The following is a 20,466-nucleotide window of genomic DNA, read 5'->3' as shown; positions in this document are numbered from 1 at the left end:
ACAGGAAGTGGAACATACAGTCAATGGCTTCAAGTCTTCAACCAACATGAGCATTTAATAAGCAGATTTAAAAGGAAAGTTTTTCTGGAAGGTATTTTTGGTTTAGTAATTTTTAGTTAAACTTTTGAGGGAAAAATTGCTTGGCAAAAACATCTCATACACTGCTTATTTTATTTGCTTTTTGTGACTCACAAAAAGTGCAGAAAACACAATGTTTATCCTATAAAGCCCTAAAGCCAAAAATATTTTTATGCACTATGTGTCAGCAGGTTCATGATGGCAATTGTCCATCTCCAGCTCAAAAGACAAAATGACTGTAGTAAAGAGGTAATTGTGGAGTTTGTGTGTTGTGTGAGTGGGTTCACAAGAGACGGCGAAGCACAGCAGATGTTGCAGAGGAGGGATTGGAAAGGACAGTTTGCAACAGAGATGAGAGATGTTTTCTGCTGCAGTTTTGACAGACTTTCATTTTCAGCCAGGCTTCTCCATTAGGCAGCGTTAAGAACAAATGTGTTAAAATTTATCATACACAAATACACAACAAAGCAGAGCAAGCACAGAGGAGACAGACATTGTGTTAAACACAACTTGGCCAGACAGACTGTGGGTAGAAAATGATCACAGTCTGTAAGAGATCCAGACAAAGAAATCAGACACATTGGTGTTCTAAATCCAGACAGATGGTTCAAACAAGTGAGACAATTATTGACTTTGGACGAACAACAGGAGTGAATAAATAGATGAATAAATAAACCACCATTGGAAGAAAAAGTCCTGACACACTTTTCATTAGATGTTCGAGGACATTCAAGTCGGCAGCTTCCCAAACGTACCAATGTTATTAGAATATTCTACAACTTGTAGCTTGTGTCTCTTGGCCAGCTGATATAATTTAGATGGACTGAAATGAGATTTTATAGTGTGATCTGTGTAGGATGTACCTTTGTGACCTTGATGAGTCCTTGACTTCTCCTGAGGTGAGGGAAGTGTAAAATCCCAACATACAACTAATGTCCCAATAAGAGAATCAATTTTAATTTCATAAAGTTGATTTTCATTTAATAAAGCTCTGGAAATGTAAACGTTATGACAACTCATTCTGTTCAAAAGCTTTTGGGAATGTCTTTGGCATTTTAGAAAAGTAACCAACCTGAAATCAAATGGACAGAGCCTCTATGCGTTTTTCTTGGCTCTTTTTATGAACCCAGTATTAAAGCCCTCATGAAAACAAGTAGAAGATGGACAAGTCTAAGACTTGCCAGATCTGCCTTATACCATAAATGGTTACCAAGTCAGGAGGGACAAATTCTCTATACCAGAGAGGTGGTCAGTAAATGGTAATTTCTGTGTCAGTTCTGAGTATTTATTCAAAGTCAAGGATGTGTTCGACATATGAACTGACAAAGAAGCCAGGAACCCAAAGGCTATTTTTGGTGCCAGGACGAAAACCATATTGTTCTTCTTGGATCCGAGGCTTGACTAACAGCCGGATCCTCCTCTCCAGAACCCTAGAATAAACTTTCCCAGGGAGGCTGAGGAGTATGATTCCCCTGTCCCCTGTCTGGAACACAGCCTCTGATCCCCCTTCTTAAAAAGAGGAATCCTCACTCCAGTCTGCCAGTCAAGAGGCACTGTTCCTGACCTCGTCAACCCCTGGTGCGTTGCCACTGAGGAGCTAACCAACCACCTTGGTGACTATGGCTTGGGTGATGGACAAGTCTACCTCTGAGAACTCAGCCTTTGCTTCCACATTGAAAGCAAAGTGGCATTGAGGAGAGCCTTGAAGTATTCCTTCCACTGCCCGACTACATCCCCAGTTGAGGTCAGCAGCTCCCCACCTCCAACGTAAACCGTGTTGGTGAAGCACTGCTTCCCCCTCCTAAGGCGGCAGACAGTTTGCCAGAATTTTCTTCTAGGCCTTCCCGAAAGTCCTCCTCCATGGCTTTCCCGAACTCCTCCCAGGTCTGAGTTTTTGCCTCCACAACAGCCTGGGCTGCAACACGCCTGGCCTGCCAGTACCCATAAGCTGCCTCAGGAGGCCACTCAATAGGTTTACTTCTTTAGCTCGACAGCCTCCCTTATTTAACATGTCCACCACTGGGTTCAGGGATTGCTGCGAAGACAGGCACCAGAGACCCTGCGACCACAGCAGCGTCGACAATGGAGGTGGAGAACATGGTCCACTCGGACTCAATGTCTCCAGCCTCCGCCGTGATTTGTGAGAAGCTCTCCTGGAGGTGGGAGTTGAAGACCTGACTAACAAAGGATTACGGTCAAATCAGAATGTACTACTATTAGAGTCTTTTTTCAAAAACAGCCAAAGACTTAATACACAGGGCAACCAAACACAGGGGAGACTAACAAGAAACAGGGGGAAAAATGAGGGCAATCTCAAGGATGTGAAAACAAACAATGACAGGAAGTGAACGAGACATGAAAGACTGGGGCAAGACCTACAAAATAAAACCAAAAACACTAGACTCAGGACTAATACAATACAAGAGCAGGAAGTTTAACAAGACATAATACACAAGGGGAAAGAACTAAAATAAAACAAGAGACCCTAAAGACTAAACTTAAGAAAACTACATGTGAAATACACACAAGGGACACAGAGAACACTAAAAACCAAATTTGTGAATATTCGGAGTACAGCCACAGGGAGAGAGAAAGCACAAGGATACTAAAACAGGAAGTAAAATCAAAGCACTGAAATAAATAAAATACAAAACTAATTGTCCAAAAATTAGGAGCTTTTTAATTTAATGTTCGCTAATTAATGTCTGCTATTTGATCTATCTGTTTGATGTTCATAAAAGCACAAATAAAAACTGTGTTGTCTCGTACAATTCAATAAGGTTAACCACAATGGCTCTGAACAACTAGATTTTGACAATGGTTATCATCCAAAGCAGAGGCTGTAGACAACATAACCGTCACCTTCAGATTTCTGTGAAAGAAGTGAATCCACTGAACAAGAATGGGATAAAAGACGGTGATAAGAAAAGACATGGCCTACAAGGCATTATTGCCATAATTGCTATGAAATTGTATTTCTGCAGTGCATTTACATGTCTCTACTTGGGTTGATGAATGTAAAATGAAAATGAAACTGACAGGCTAAATACATTGAAAGTGTTTGTGCTATGGTAGAGGGTTTAGTGTGAGCGTGTTTTCGCCAATTATAGAGGAAAGGAAATAGTGAAGAACATGGGCTGGGTTCATAATGAGCAGTTAACCCGGACCTGGCATGCTAAAGGCCCATTGTATGCAGAAAAATTATGGCTCCTATGTTTTGTTTTTTTTAAAACTGATGGTGTACCCCATGCTGCGTAGCTCTTCATGGTGAGTCACCAAAATACCAACAAGACACAGGCAAGAAGAAATCTCACCACTTCAGAAAAAGCCTCGAAGGGCAAAACAAATCCAAGCCTTTTGCAATCCTTACAGGTTCAATGAAACCTTAAAGGTTCAAACCCTTCTCCTCAGAGATCAAATAAAGTTGAACTCACTCAGGGGCCAGAAAAAGACTTCTGATTCTCAGGTTGCAAACAATGAGAATGATCAACTTGCACTTAATGCAGACAAATCTAAACCCATGTTCTTTGCATCATCGAGGATGTTAAAAAAATATTGCCAGGGAAAGATGGTCCAGAAATTGGGAGAAATTAGTTATCATTGAAATTCCTATTTATGTATTTAGCACACATATAAGAATACATCAAACAGGAATGCAAAATATAAAGGGTGTGTCAGGAGAGGTCAAGAAGCTAACAGGCTGATACAAGAGATCTCACCTCCTCAGAGACAAAAAACGACTAAGCGATTAGGTTTCGTATTAAATCTAAAACCATCTTGACTGCTTGAAGTACACACAGGCTCTAACATTACCTTAATTTACATAGGGATTCTAGATGATTACGGACTTTCCAACGAAATAAAAGTATATTGAATACTAACTTTTAGGGATGTAAAGATTAATCGTAAGGCAGTTAGAAATGTATTTAAAGGTTCACTTTGATACTCTGAAAAGTAAATCAAAGTAATCATGGTCCAAAATTAACACCAGCCAAGCGCCAAATGTGGGTAGATTATCCATTTGGTGAGTACATTGCACAGGGCTATCCAAGTTTTATGAAGCTACTGTTCACTGCCCCTCACTCTGCTGTCATGGCAAATATGGACCAAAATCTCAATATTTTTTTTGCCAAATAATAATATATGTCGATATTTACAACAAAAACAACAAAAACAAAATCAGTTCTCTGTTAAATCATCATGGGCCAAATGTCAAAAGTCACACAAACACTCTTATTCACAGCCAGCTGCACAATAACGTGCCATTAAAAAATTAATGAACTGTTTGTGAAATAAATAAAATTAAAAATAATAATAATTGACTCAGGCTTCAGGGATGCCCTGTTGCAGGTTAGGATGTTACCACTGCAACTGAAAACTCTTTCAGAAGGGGAGCTGGTGTTTCTTTGCCAGGTGGCACAGTGCTGAAAAGGCAACTTCATGCCCCTTCCACCATTTTAGAGGGTCCACCTCACATTTTACACAAACTAACTGATAGCTAGAAAGTTATTTCTCTATAACCTCACTCTGTGTGAGTTTTCTGTTGTTGGTGCTTGAAGAAGCTTGATCGTGTTTTCTTCTTTTTAGCTGTGGGTGGTAATGCAACTGCTGCTTCTCCTTGATCTGAAGGCACAGCTGGGTAAGGCAAGTCAGACGGACAGCTTCCCTGATCACAGAGCAGAGACTTTATGTTTCAGTGCATGCAATTTTTCTCTCGGGATTTATTTGGCCCTGAACCGTTGATTCACATAAGAGTGATGTTCAACAGATCTCTCGTAAGTGGATCTGCATATATTGCATTGAGGTAATCCACAATGCTGGTCTTGATGGATTTGCACAGCTCGTTTTTCGCCTTCTTCAGATGCGAGGAGACTGGATTTAAACAGGTGTAGCACAGGTCTCACGTATGAGAGGGTCACAAACTGACCTGAAAGAGCATCAGTAAAGTCCTGATGGGGCTTTAGAGCTTTCTGAACAGCCTCCAGGATCTCTATGTCCTGCCAGGTGGGGACAAGAGATCTGGTTTTCTTGACAGCAGAAAGGACCTCAGCAATTGCTCTTTCCTACTCCCGAAACCTCTCAATCATTTGTAACCTTGATCCACAGCATGTGGCTGCTTTCATAATAAGTTGATGACCTGGCAGATTTAGCTGACCTGGTCAGCCGAATACTTTAGCTGTAGGGTTGTGATCATATTTTAACTGTATTAGGAAATAATTTAATCAAGAAGATGTTTTTTTCTCCAAGAGTCTGATTACAAGGGTAATTGGAGATCTTGCACCTGATACAAGTCTGAAATGAGAAACAGACTCACTGTGATCCTGAAAATGAGTTCACAATGTTGAATTCTAAAGTTGACACAACTCACTCTCATCTCTGGAAAAAATCCAGCCACATATTCTTGTTTTCTTGTTCCTTTTCTAATGTTTCTTCCATTCCGCATCAGCAAATCCAAAGGGATGTCCTTGTAGCGTGACTGTGTTAAATAAAAAACCTGAGTGCGATGCCCAGAGAGGTGGGCTGCTGTCAGCATCTTCTGCTTGATATTCAGAAGGCAAAAAGGACGTCTGAAGAAGCTGGGGAAATTTAGAAATCAATCCACAATCACAAATTCAGTGAATCATTAATGTATCATATTACAGTTGAGACTGCTTTCCGTTTCGATTTTTTTTCTTATTTAGACAACTCGTTTCATGTGAAAATAACAGCAAAAATAAACCAAAACAGAAATAATCATATTCATAACCCCAGGAGTGAGGAAGACTCCAGAAGAACCTGTGTTATGAAAGTGGCTGAGCTGAAGTTAACAGACAGCTTTCACCTTGTCTTGCTCCAGATTTCATCATTTCTTTGCCTTATTTCAACTATATATATGTATATGTACAATAGTAAACTCTAAACCATCACGAGTCATTTTTTATTTGGTATGTTTTAAAAAAAAAAAAGTCTGATTTTGAATTTTTTTAAGCTATCTTGCACCCAATAAAACAAAACATCTTCAATGCCAGGTATCTACATGTAATCATATTCACACTGTTGCCTCTCATGGCACAACTCTTGCTAGACTTGTCCATTAAATGTTGGCTCAGGCTCAAATAAATGCAGACTCATGTACGCACTCAGGGAATGATCGAGTGTAAAGTGACAGAGCGACAATGTCACTGTTTGCAGCTGTTCTAACATGCCATCTACTCTCTTGTTGGGGCTCCCCATGTAATTATGCAGCTGTCACACTGTAATCACTCTAATCTCGGGTGAATCACAAGGAAATAGCGCAGGCCATTCGCTCATTAAGAGCCATGCCTCCACTTCATCAGCCACGCGTTTGTTTTATAAACCTGGAGAAGTAATCTTCTTGTCAGGGATGGGATAAGAAAAAATCTGCTCCTTCATTCGGAAAAAGAAAGAAATGAGAATTAGACTGCAGCTTGTGACAGCCTGAGCAAGATCACACACATGGAAAAACAAATGTTAGAGAAGGGATCAGCAGTTCCAAAAAAGATGTCTGCCAGGGCTGTTAATCTTGGGAATTAACCTGTGGTCAAGTTGAGTTAGTGCAGTGTCCACTTTTTGACGGCAGAAACGATTTGCACAGTCTGCCCATGGAAGAAAGGAGCTGTCAAGTTGTATTGATTAAATGTCAGCAGATGTGACAAGTTCAAAGGGAGGGCATTAAAATGAACGATGGCTGTCATATGCTTCAGTATTAAATGACAACTTGCAAACAGTCGGATACTCACACGCTAAAACCAGAACATTACTGTCCTCATGTTGGGTTTGAACATCTCATGTCATATTTAATTATAATAATTTAGGCCTCAGCATTTAAACTGACCATTGAAACTTGGTCCTCGTAATGAACTGTTTAAAAAGGTCAATATTAACCCCTGATTGTGCGTCTATGACAACTGAAGTTTTCATTCATCCCATTCACTTTACTTCTGACACAGTTCATCTTAATAACCCTACTAAGTACCTAAAAATTCAAAGCCTCCAAAACAGATGTACTTGTACTTGATGTCAAATCTACCTCTGGAGTAAGTACAAATCTCAACTGACAATATAGTGTTGTCAGTTCTCCTGAAGTCTCAAGAGCATCCCCAATTATTTCTATTCTCACGACCATGATGGTAAAACCCTCAAAGTGAGCTGCATAAGTGACTTAATTATTATATTTTACTGTATATTGCACTTTGTACATATGTTGGTATCGATATGTGTTTTGGTTCATTCATATCCTGTACAGTATGAACTTCATTATAGAGACTAGAAAATCAACAGCTGTTAATTGTCAAAAATATTCATGAAAAAAAAAAACCAACAACTGCGGCTCTGTTTTGGGTCTTACTTACAAGCAATTAAAACTATCAAAAAAATATTCATAAGTTTTGTGCAAATGAATTACAAGACGCTGTTTAATTCATGAAACACATACAGGGTTTAAATGTAGCTCTAATTGCTATAATCCAACTGTCCAGTGATCAGGAAATGAGTTTTACACACATGATCTGCATTTAAAGTCTGTAAATATGATTTTGACATTACTATGATTGATATAACCTGATGTTAAAGCAGTATGTGGCTGTGAGCAATTTTATGGGCGTTTGCACCTGAATATCATCAGCTGTACATGCTAAGTGGAATACATCTTCAGTACAGATAGCAGGAGAAAATAGTGCACAATTTTTTGATCTGTATAGTGGTTGCAACCAATCCTCAGTGATTCAAGCACCAAGTGTGGAGACTGTTTAAGTTTGTATGTTGAAGTATGTTATGTCTTTAAGGTTTTAAAATTAAAATGTTAAATATTTAAGAGTACATTTTTACCCAATTACTGTTGCTTGTGTCTCTTTTGTTTACGTTGGAGAGAAGACTAAATGAAAAGAAGGCTAGGAAATAAAATCAGACATTTAAATACTCACACTGTGTATCAGAAATGGAACTTGGACTTTATCAGACTATATGTGTAGCTGCTTAAAGTCCAAGTTTCTTTGTTGGTATTTCCAAATGTGAAATATAAGCATACTTAGTAGGTTAATATACAATAAGGATTTTTTTCTGACATTTAGTGTTATCCATAGGGTTACCTTTATAGAGAAGCGATGTGTAACAAAAATAAGGCTTTTTCAGACTAAAGGACAATACAAAAAGAACTCCTCATACTGCTCCCATGGTGGGTTTACAGATGGACTATGTGCTAGTGGCAATGTAGAGAATGCAGATATTTCTGATGGTCTTACTCCAGGATTTTTCTGCAGAAGAGAGGATTAAACGATGGTGAGGTTTTAAGGCCACGTACCTCGAGGGCCTCTAAGAAGTTAATCAAATGTGTTGGGGAAGGTTTATTTATGTGTGCGGCTGTGATGTATGCATCTGGAATGGCAATGCTGTCACTCCAAACAACCCATGGCTGTATGAGCGCAACTTACTTTTTACAGATGGTATTCCCCATACATTTGTATAATTTCACTCCTCACCATAGAAAAAAGCCCGCTCTTCAAAGAGGGTTGTGTAAATTGATTGGGTAAGAGCTCTTTCTATTCCCCCACCACAGCAATGTGAACACCAGTGCTATGCATCAGAAATAGACCTTCTTTTCAGAAGTATAGAGGGGGGAAGTGGAGGGGCTAGAAGAGCGAGAAAAAAAAAAGTGCATGTATTCAAACTGGAGGCCTCGCTGAATTGATGGGCACCAGGCGTGGAGCTTTTTCTGCGGGGAAATCATTTGCATAATGACAAAGTGGTTGGAGTTGGAGCTGAGAACTCTCCTCTTGTGGGGACAGTCAGTGAAGTGGAAGGAGGAGAGCTCCCATCAGATAAAGGACCAATACGGAGGTTACCCGGGAGGGAGATGTATGCCGCCGATACGCTCTTTGGCTTCCCGTCACCTGCCAATTTCATCTGCAAAACAATTTACCAACAATCTCTCAGACATCCGCGGCCAATATGTACTCAGAAAATTTGCTTTTGAAAGGGCTGGGGCAGATTTGCTCCGTCTTCATTCCCTAAATGAATCTTGCACAATAGTCTTCAGTCAACTTGCAATGATAACGAAGCCGATTCATTCCAAAATTGAAATTCAGCCAAATTAAATTTTTTCGAACACTGCATCTGCGGAAATCGAGTCAAGCTTAGGCTTCAATCAAACATGTCGGCTCAGTCTATTATACTGTAAAACCCTGCTCATACTTCATGCTCATTCAACCATAGGTCCAAATAGCAATTCATGGCCAAGTGCTGCAGCATTATATTGCTATATTATACGGCTAATATTTGTGCTCATACATTAGAGTGGTGCTTATGAAAAATAGCGTGAGAGATGTGGTAGATACAAAGGACAAAGGCGTTTAGACTGCAGCTCTGAAAATGTGTCTTACTGCATGATTTATAGGTCTTTGCCTGCTTTATGCAGTCTTGTGATGTATGTGTGCACTTACCAGAGAGGAGGCATGTAGTGGAGGCTAGGAATCGAGGATCGACGTGAATGATGCTTCGGTCATACATTTTTCAAAAGGTTTAGAGGTGCTCGGTGGTTCACTGTTGCCCGGAATGAATACCAACAACAGTTTGCAGGAAGCAAAACTCTTTCTGGAAAAGTGAAATAGAAAACTGCTGCCCACAGTTTTTCTTGCAGTATGACACACTTTATGCATGTGTTGTTGGGATTTGAAACTAATACATGATGTCCACTTTTTGACAAATGCGGTTGTTTATTAAATGATAGTTGGCATTCAAGTGTTGATTACTAAATATTTATGACATGAAGCCTGGCAGCTAGTTCAGGACGAGCTGCATCATGAAGCAGCGTATGCTTTGAGCAGAGCTTCTTAACAGTCAACACCGACTGGACAGTGTGTTCACTATTTACTATTCATTGTGAACAGCTGCTTTCCCTTTTGCTTCTGCACTATCCCTGCAAAAAACAATATCTGAATATTTGCTATGTATCATATATTTGCACTTGCCTCAAATGATGCAAATGTGAAGCATATTTTAAAGGATAGATGCTAATATTCTGAAGCGCTGGCCTTATTAACCCTGCAATAAGTACTGTGAAATAACTACTAAACTAAACTAAAAATAAGGGCATAGAAAACTGAAGTTCATATGTCATCGATACTTTGATTTGTTCAGTCTCAGTTTTAGTCAAAATCTTGTTGTAACCTCTATGCCCTGCCACGTCTCTGCTTCTCTACTCGCTCTTACTGCCTTTTTAATGTATACCTCCATTCAAACCGACATCATCATGTCAGGCCACGGTGAAAGAGCTGCTGTCAGACGTAAAAGTAACAAATCAAGGCAAGTTTATTTATACCGCACATTTCAGCAACAACGCCAAGACACGCAAAGCATCAACAGAACAGATCAACATGAGCAGACTTTTGTCAATGGCACAGGAAAGAAAATTTTGTTTTCCATTTGTAAAAGTCTAAAAGCAATCAAACTAGAAATACAGAACGGAACACAATGTCCACTGCTTGAACAGAAGAGTGGGAGCATGGACCCTTGCTAACCTTTACTCAAAGGAAACAGGAAGTTTGTGGAGCTGGCGGTGTGTTGGAAAAAGCTCAATGGTATTGAACAGACTACATATACATCAGTCTTTAGAAAGGCCACTCTTGCAGCTTTCAGAGACTCTCTAGTGTGACCGATTGACTTCTTGTAGATTTGAACCAAACAAGCAGTTAATTTGACCTGAGCACTTTATTTTATTCCCGGATGTCTGTTTTAATCAAGGGATGACCGGATGCTTCCTTTCAACCTTTAAAGTCCAGACCACTTACAGATTAAAAAAAGACTAGGTATTTAGAGCTAGGTTACCAATGTTCAGTTTCTTTTCAGCAGCTTTGCCTTGGATATGAAATGAACTCACATTTAGGACAGAAACAGAATATCTGTCTCTTCATAAAGGCTTCAGCGTTCACAGTTGAGGCTTTGAGATGTGTGCTGAAGGTGTTGATGGTTTATTGTAAATGGTAAATTAACTTGAGCTTATAAAAGCTTGGGCTTTTCTGTACTTCTGACTACTCAAAGCGCTTTTAAACTACAAGTCACGACTACCCATGCACACACTGATAGCAGGGGTTGCTATGTAAAGTGACCAAAAGACGTAACTAATCCCGTTCACAAACATTCATACGAGGCCAAAGAAGCAGCAGGAGCAAGTGTCTTACAGTTCTCCAGTTTCTACTTATAGTTGTACTTATCATGCTCAGCATTTTCCACTGAAAATCAGTTAAATCAAAAATACTGTGCATTCAAAGATTACTTTGTGACGCAAAGGACTTTAAGAACACGTGTATAGAATATCTCATGAAGACCTGATGCCAGACTACAACTGGTGCATCATGGCTTGGCTCCACTGTTGCATTTTATTTGAGTGCTGAGATTTGGTTGGTATTTTATATTCAAAACACATTTTTTGCAAACCTGTGAAAACAGACAAATAATTCAACATGTTTCTCTCCTCTTTTTTTTTTATTTCATGGCTTTCAACTAAACGTTCTTTACATGTTTGGCCTTGGAATGTCTTTGTGCATGAGTGTGTAATACTGATGGTAAATGAATATGTCTACAGTAGAAGAGGATGTAATTTAAACATGACGAAGGCTTGTTACTTGGTATGAAAACCAATGCAGATTCCTAAGGCACAGAAAAAAGTTTAAAAAGAATATTTTTCAGCTCTGCAGCATTGACTCACAAATCTCTAGAGTGTATAACAGCAGAGCCTCACGGTTGTTTGGATTCAAATTATCGAAATAGAACATGTCACATTGGCTGACATCGACATGGACTCAGAGCAGTGGTTGTGTTTACATATAGGTAGAACCTACGTTTCCAACCTGTATTTCAAGGTGGTTGACATTTGAGGAACTCTCATAAACTTCTGAAAGTTTGCTTTTATATCAATCAATCAATCAATCTTTATTTGTATAGCGTCAATTCATAACAGGCGTTATCTCGAGACACTTTACAAAAGCAGGTAAAGGACCTTACTGTTTGTCTGTTAACATTAACAAAACAGCAGGTAAACATGCTCATTGTTATGTTTACAAAAAGCAGGTAAATGACCTTACTTATGGCTATATTACAAGAGCCCAGCTTAATCCGTCATAGCGTGGCAAGAAAAAACTTCCTTTTAACAGGCAGAAATCTTCAGCAGACCCGGGCTCATGACGGAACAGCCATCTGCTAAACTGTGCTGGGCTTGAAAATGGGATGGGGGAGATGGCACAAGATGCAGAAAGAAAAATAGGATAGGGTCGGTTTGGGGGGGGGGGGGAGTTTGGGCATATATAGAGGTTTACTCCTGGAACAGTTAGCAGCTATTTACCTAATGCCCTGAGAGGTTCTTATAGCAAAAGACAGTCTGACGCATTTTGGTCCTTTAGTGGCTTCTACCAGTACTTTGAACTCTATTCAGACTTGAAGATTGGAAAGAGACATGAAAACTGATGTGATGTGTGCTGGTTTGTTGGCCTTATGTTAATACATAACATAATAAAAAAATGTCATGAATTGAACCATAAAGATTGACACTGTTCATCATGCATCCACCAAGGCCAAACACTTGATTGGTTCTGTAATGTGTCATGGAGGTTAGAGTTCAAGTCTAAACAGTATAAACAGAGTATAAACAGAGTATAAGAGTAAACAGTATTGTTTGTTTTTCAACTTGAAGTGTAAGGAAGTTAAGATGAATGCTAATCTGTATCCCTCTCCTGTAGTTGCAAAGAAAATACCTTGCTTTTGGCCAAAATATTGCACATTAAAAGTGCAAGTAACGTCTTGGTTAAAAAACTGAGCCAATCCAGAAGTTCAGCAGTGGGTGACTCTCCCGGTTGCCTTAAAAAAAAAAAAAAAGGTAAAGAACTAGACACCTTTTTAATATTGTCCACATGTTTTGAATTACTAATTGTATTTTCTTCTTTCATTAAGCACAATGCTGACTTGGTTCATTCTACTCTCTTTAATATATAATAGAGTAGGTTATGCTTTAAGGCTTGGCTTTCGGTGGTAGACAGATGACTATCACAATGAACTTTTGACCCAAATACAGAAATAGTAAAGTTATATAGTGAGTTTATCAACCTACTTTCCTAATAGAGACAGCAATCACTTAAGTAAAAAATAGAAAGTCATAATTCTAAACCCAAGGCTTTAAAACAGTCAAAGAACTAATGGGTGGTGCCATGCCTGCCGTGTCAACTTCTTTTATAATGCATATTAGCAAATGTTTTCCTTTACAAATGGTTCTATAATACTGTAAATGTTTTGTTGTGCGTCATCTTCAAAGCATAACAGTTGCTGTTGTTGAGTACCATTTACCATTCTGTCGTGTCAAAGGAAGGCAAAATATAACTGGCATGACTATCAATAAATCTCAATCAAACCTCAATCTCAAATCTTTATTTTTTATTGTGCCAATTCATAACAAATGCAATCTCAAGAAACTTACAAAAAGAGGATGTCTAGACCATGCTCTATGATACATATATTCATATTATATTATCATTTACACAGACCCAACAGTAATCAACCATGAGCGCAGCACTAAGCAACTATCAAAGTTACTGTGTCAAGGCAAAACTGCCTTGAAGGAGCAGAAACCTTATGCAGAACCAGACTCACGACAATCTGCAGAAACTGCATTGAGTTTTGGAAGTTGGATAGAGGGAAATGCAGAAAAAGAGATGGTAGTGGCAATTATTTGTGGCACTTATAAATAGACCCCAGTAGGATATGCTTATGAAACATGACTAATGTTTGCCACAGGCTTCTCTTATAAGAGGATAAAACAAAATGCTATTTATAGAGTGGTAGGCAGTTTATCAGACCCACACTAGTAAAGGTTTGATATGCCACTGTAAGTATTAAAGGTGTTTCAGGTCAAGCAGTGTACATTTAATTAACTAATTAATTATTATTTAATTAATTTAAATATTTATTAAATAAAGAGTTTAAATCCATTTTATCACTGGAAATAGAAAAAAAACAATGAACACTTACAATATTTGATTTGTTAGTGAGAGTAAGTGTACCAGGACTCTGGCAGGTCTGAGGGCTTGTGTACTTGGCTTCTTCTTTAGACCCACCTTTACACAGTGAGTGTCAGCACAAGCAGCTCAAAGAACAGAATCGAAAGGGTTTTTTTTATCCTCCACGTTCCACTGGCAGCCCTCAGGTCAATCACTGACTGAATATGAGATAAACATTTTCAACACATTTTTTTTGTCCATTTTTTTCAGAGAGTGGTCAGAAGTTGCGGAAGTGTAATGCTGCCCCTGCTGATCCCAAGAGTCTAAAGTTGAGGGGCTGAAGGGATATTTGTCTGGCTTATGCTGTCGGAAGATTAGGCATGCGTTGGAGTATCTGAGGTGGTGAAGATATTGTAAAACGCATTCTTCATTGCATATCCAATCTTAAGGCGATTGGCTGCACTTCAGTACAGTGGGGAAGTTGTTAAAGAATTCTTAGTGGATGACTGTATTGTTGATTTGTAATATTCAACATTTTCAAGATGTACTGTGGACCATCAATTTATATCCATTAAGACATAAAAGTTGGAAATGTCAGGTTCTAAGGCACAGAGTTTCCTTTTGACTGGACAGGCTGTGCTCTAATTATTAATTTTGCATAAACCTGCCTCCCTCATAGAAAGGAATTATGGAGTGTGTCAGATGCCGATAAAAAAATATGGCTTTAGGTAGGTAGCTCATAAATGTTACACAGGTAACACCCCAGCATCTGTTAAACAGCTAAAGGATGGTATGAGTCCGGGGAGCAGGAGAAAAGAACCTGGCCAGGGAAAATAAATCAGGGAGAGATGGAGAAATTGAAGCGGAGGACTGTTATTAATCAATGTGGTCAAGGGAAGGACTTAACAGATACATGCTTTCTGTTCCTTTTTCATGTAGTCACTTTTTACCCCAGAGCTTTTTGCACTGTTTCCAACCTTGAAGGTTTGTTTGGCTCTTTTACAATCTCATCATTTTGTTGCAGCTAATCTGGTCTGTAGCAGGCACCAAACTAAATCACTAAATTGATTTGGTGATTTAATTAAGACCACCAAAAGTTTCTCCCAAAGTGAGATTATGTTTGCATATTGGTGACATTTTGGTCATATTTTTCTTTTTCCTATTTTAAAAATAAATTGAATATAAATGTGTTAATCAGTTGGAGAAAACCTGGCTAACGCATAACTTACAACTTAGGTCCTACACTTTCAGAGAGTCTTATACTGGATTCTACCTGCTGTCACTCATAGCCATAGAACTGCATCGCAATATTAGGTAAAGAAAATATATGATGCAGAAAAATATTGGAGGAAAACTATATACTCTTTCAAAGGCCCATTGGACTTGAGCAGCATGAAAACACATTCGCTCTCATGATATGCTAATGTCATTTACATTGTCCTATTCTCTCTGCTCACTGCTGCAGTACAGAGAAAGAGGAGGTGAGCGCTGTATATAGTAGGAGCAGGACATGACCACAGCAGTAATACAGTGGCTAAGTATTAATTCACCACTTACTCTCCTCAACAGGCACATCAGGACTTTGGAGTCAAATGGTTTCTGCTGCAGCAGAATAATGGGATCTTTCTTCACGCCACCCTTTGAAGTCAAAGAGCCAGATCGTCGGGGTAAAGACTGCCACTTATGATGTGCCTTAGGTACAAATGAGAGGCATTAGATGGCTGGAGTCTCACATGAATATCAATGCACTGGCCTTTGCTGTGCAAGTCACTTTCTATTTCCCTCTTATGGATGCAGAGTTTTCATTCAAAGTCTCCTCAGTTTTTGTCCCAATTATTTTGCGTTACAAGAATGGTTACTATAACTGTACTACATTTATTAACAGTATGACATCATGTGATATTACAAACTATGTGTTAAATCTATTCATAAATGTCTATATTGCACAACTTTTTTAAATTACCTTTCTTCATCATACTTTCTTTGGCTCAAAATTTGACAGATCTCAGTAATCTCTGAATTAACCCTGTTCATGATTGGTCAAAAGTTTTTCATACTGCAGATTTTTTTCTATATGCTGACCTTGATAAATGATAGTCAGAGCATTGATGATTGGTTTCAATGTTACTGATAACGCATCCAGTTTATGAGCAACAGACCTTTTTTGTGTTCACTTAAAAGAAAGAGCTTGATATCTCCATTCTACACTTCTGCCATTAATGGATTTTTAGTTCTTAGTTTTCTCTTTGGCATTGTCACTATTCTGACAGAAATAAAACTCTGCCACAACAAATGAGAAGCACTGATATTATACTAGTGGGTTTGAAAGGAGAGGAACACGTGTAGACATTTTTATGGGGGCTATAGTAGTTCAGTCTGTAGGGACATGAGAGCCTCAAAGTACATCTGTCTCTAATGCTTGACCTGAAGAACCGAAAAAACTTTTCCTAGCTGTTTTGAGATGATAGATCAAAACTTGTGTCAAAACATAAAAACAATGTGGCGCAGCTGAATAAAGCCTCATTCATCATATCTCCACATGACAGCGTGCACTGAGGCATGTAGCCCTGCTACCAAAAGACAAGCAGAGTGTATCCCTGCACATAGTGGATCTAAAACTGTTGTTTATTACTGACACAGACTGGGGATAACTGGTTTATTACTGCAATATAATCCCACTCTAACAATGTAAATCACGTCATGTGATAGCCTTTAAACAGGCTGCTCAGCTGAAATAATATGTTATGATGCAGAAGTTATGAAACATGATTAACATTGTGCACTCACTGCAATCAAAGTACTTTTATTTTGATGTTCAAGATGTCACTTTGTGTAGGTAAGAGCCTAAAAATAATGTGCATGCACTATTCAAACCTGTATATGCCTTTTTATTTATTTTTTTTGCATTGAATGGCGATAATGCTTATTTTCTTATATTTGTCAAACACTGCCTTTGTGAATGCACTCCAGACGCAGGTCAGCTCAGTCAGGACGCTGCAGCCACAGAGTGTATGAGTTTTTTTTCTTCTTAAAGAACTGACAGACACCTGAACTCTTACTACTAGATTAAACATTTTTAAACCAAATACTAATTTTGGTCTCCTACGATGCCGTTAGAGAGAGAGAGAGAGAGAGAGAGAGAGAGAGAGAGAGAGAATAAGACAGATGGGTAAGGATGCAATGGTCTCGAGCTGGGTTTGAACCATAGACTGTAAAAATAAAATTTAACAGATGATGCTGGGGGCTTTAGCATACCAGTGCATCTGGACACCTTAGAAGAGTTAAATTTTGGGTGTTGGCAAAATTTAAGCAAGTGTAGTTAATTTAACTCTCGAAAGACTCATATCCCTCCAAATGTACTCTCAGTGTAAAAAGAGTTGGTGTCATAAACGAGAGTAAAAACAAAGTGTCAGGCAAACAAATCTGTAAGTGTTACTGGAGCATCTTTAACTCTGAACCTGTCACTCTTAACTCTGAACCTGGATGTGACACTTATCAAGCGTTAGTTATCCCCAACATGCTCAGACATGCCCACGTGCCCAGACCGAAACCAAGCCAGAATGTTTCACTTGATAAAACAGCAGCAGACCATGGCGTGTGTCAACTACTGGATTTGGCCTTACACTTTCAGGTAAGAAAAAACGTAATTTCTGTAATTTTTTCTCATATAGCTATTGATTCCTTTCGAATTGTTTTGAGTTATTGTATTACTGATAAGCCAATGTAGCACTGTAGGCTAATGTTATGCTAACCGATCCAGATATCGCAAGTAGCTTACATGTTTATTTAGCTAGCTTAAAGCCAAACCTCCTAAATTTTGCAGGTAGGGCTTTCAAATGAGCTGTTAGTTAAGCTGTATTGGTTAAATTTAATTTAAGGCTGGCTGAAATAGCTTTTTTGTGTTAACTGCTAAACTTCTATGAGCACTAAGTTAGGGTTGGTACATTATCGTATGGTGAACAACATGAGTAATTTGGCCTTATTTGGTACTCCCAGTTTTTAAGACTTGAATCAATATTTTGTTGTTGTTAAACCACAGCAACCGAAGACAGACAGGCAGCAGTTTGACAGACAGACAGACAGACAGACAGACAGCAGTTTGTCAATACAATATCTGTCAACAATATCTGCCATACAATTAGGCTTTTGAAAAATCATGATGATGCATTTCCATCATCAATAAAGTTATTATTTTGGCTTGTGATCTCAATACATATATATATATCATAGTGCCATTGTTTTAAGGACTTCAGTTATTATATAAAGTATTTATTTGGATTTGATTTGATTTTTTAGATCCAGAAATCCATTTGGTTGCAGAAGAATCAGAGCCATCAGCATCACCAGCTTCTTCCCGTTCAGATTCAACTGTTATTCTCGCATCCACAAAGAACAGGGAGAGGGGCTTGAGAGAACTTCACTATAGAAATATATTGTTAGCTCACCAGTTCTTAAACTGCAAAACTGCAGCTGAAGTAAATCTATAACATTTTCATAAACTTTTCTGTGTCTCCTGTCTTCTTTATATTAAAGTCTGGGATAGTGACATGTCCTCACTCATGCTGCTGTTGCAGCACCTGCCCCCTACGTCAACAGCCAACATTAGCTCAGCACAGGCAGCCAACCACCTTGAGAGATTTGTTAAGGTGTGTACCATAATCTTTTCACATTACCAACATTGTTTTTGCAGCAGTTGTGAAAAAAAAGTGCATGTAGTTTTCTGTAGGAATGCAACAATACACTTTTTACTTATCTGGTATATTTTTGGATCTCTTTCATTCAAACTACAGGAAGGAGTCAGCCTCACTTCTTTTCTGGAGAAAGTTGACGCAATTCAACCCTTCCTTCTTCGCACTGGTGAGCAAAAGAAGAAAATCTAAAGGTTCTTCATTGTTTTGGACAAGAAAGCAATCCCAATTTTTTCTGATGTATGCATAAGACTATCAGTGAGTGTGTGTGTGAGTGATTAATACTGTATATCTGGTGTGCTCTAAGACGGCAAAGTGGGAGATGTTCCTGGTTTTGATTTTTCTTTCGACCCTGCACAGTACCTGTGAATTGCATTGTTGTGGACGTTTGAAAAATAAATGTGATTTTATCAAACATGATATCTGTATTTTTGCATAATTTTGAAAACATTTTTTGATTATTCATTACCCAATGTTTACACCCTGCAGTGTTAATAGAAAAGTAACACTTTTTATAGTTTAAAAATATACTCTAAAAGAGTTAAATTCTAACACTACATTGCAGTGTTAAGCAAAAGTGACACTGGTTAGTGTTACCCAGTGTTAAATTTTAACTCCGAAAAGAGTCAATAATAACACTAGAACAGTGTTAGTGTACAAACTCTCCAAAAAGAGTCAAATTAACACTTTGTGGTGTGGACCCATATAGACACTTTTAAAGTGTTGATATTAACTCCTATAGAGTTAATCTGAGTATCCTGGTTTTGCGTTATTTTTTTTCTTATTGTTCTCTCTTGTCTTACTTTGTTTTTGTAGGTTGTTGAATCGAATTTTTCATTGATTATAATTATCAGTGTGCAAAGTTGAGTTTGAGTTGCACCAGATTTAGCGAGTTGCTAATTTCCATCTGGGGCGCCACATAAAAGTGACGCAAGACAATCCATAAAACTCGACAAAGGACAATTAAGAAACACACCTGACAACACTAAGTACTTTTAAAACTACATGATGAAATGAGCTACACTGTGGAACAATGTATAGAAGACATTGTGTTGGTTATTTGCTCGACAACACTAAGGCGAAACTCTGATTAACGATTCTGGAACTCTTGTTGTTGTATGAGTGAGGGCAACAACAGGAAACACCAGGTCACCTTTAGATTTAAGACGTGACTGTGAGGATGAACTCAGTGACCTGAGGACAGAAGAAGGAATCAGCAGATCTGTAATGTATTGTGGGGCTAATCCATTAAGAGCTTTGTAAACACACACACACACACACACACACACGACCCTGGCTAGTCTCTAGAGTCTTTATTTTGGCTTTATTTTTTGAGCACTGGAGGGAGGGATAGTCATTATTTATCTTCTGTACCACTACACGGTTGTTTGTATGTTTTGTTCAAATAACGTGAAAATGCGAACATAAAGAAGGGATGTTCATTCATGTTTTTGGTGTGTTCTACAGCAGTGGAGGTCACAAGGCACCAAGAGGGATGGCAGGAAGCCTTCCAAAAAAAGTTAACTCATTTAAAGGGATTGAAAAGTTCATGGAAATGACTATTCTGATTCTAGTTCTTCCTATAATACATTACAATATTGATCCATGTGTTTCTTTTGTGGCACCACATGAGTTGAGTTTGGATTGGGCATATTAGTGTGTGTGTGTTTGTGTTGTTGTGTGCTACGTTACCTGCCTTAATCACCTCCAGGACCAGTGGG

The 20,466-nt window shown here is 38.6% G+C and overlaps 1 protein-coding gene across 1 annotated transcript in view; it reads right to left on the bottom strand.

The window, feature by feature from the left end:
* Nucleotides 1-20,466, bottom strand: part of dll4 (delta-like 4) — a 250,962-nt gene that overhangs the window by 31,899 nt on the left and 198,597 nt on the right. The gene's annotated exons all lie outside the window — the stretch shown is intronic.

The sequence above is a fragment of the Symphodus melops genome (genome assembly GCF_947650265.1).
Source record: "Symphodus melops genome assembly, chromosome: 1".
Taxonomy (NCBI): domain Eukaryota; kingdom Metazoa; phylum Chordata; class Actinopteri; order Labriformes; family Labridae; genus Symphodus; species Symphodus melops.
This window is presented reverse-complemented; position numbering and strand designations above follow the sequence as displayed.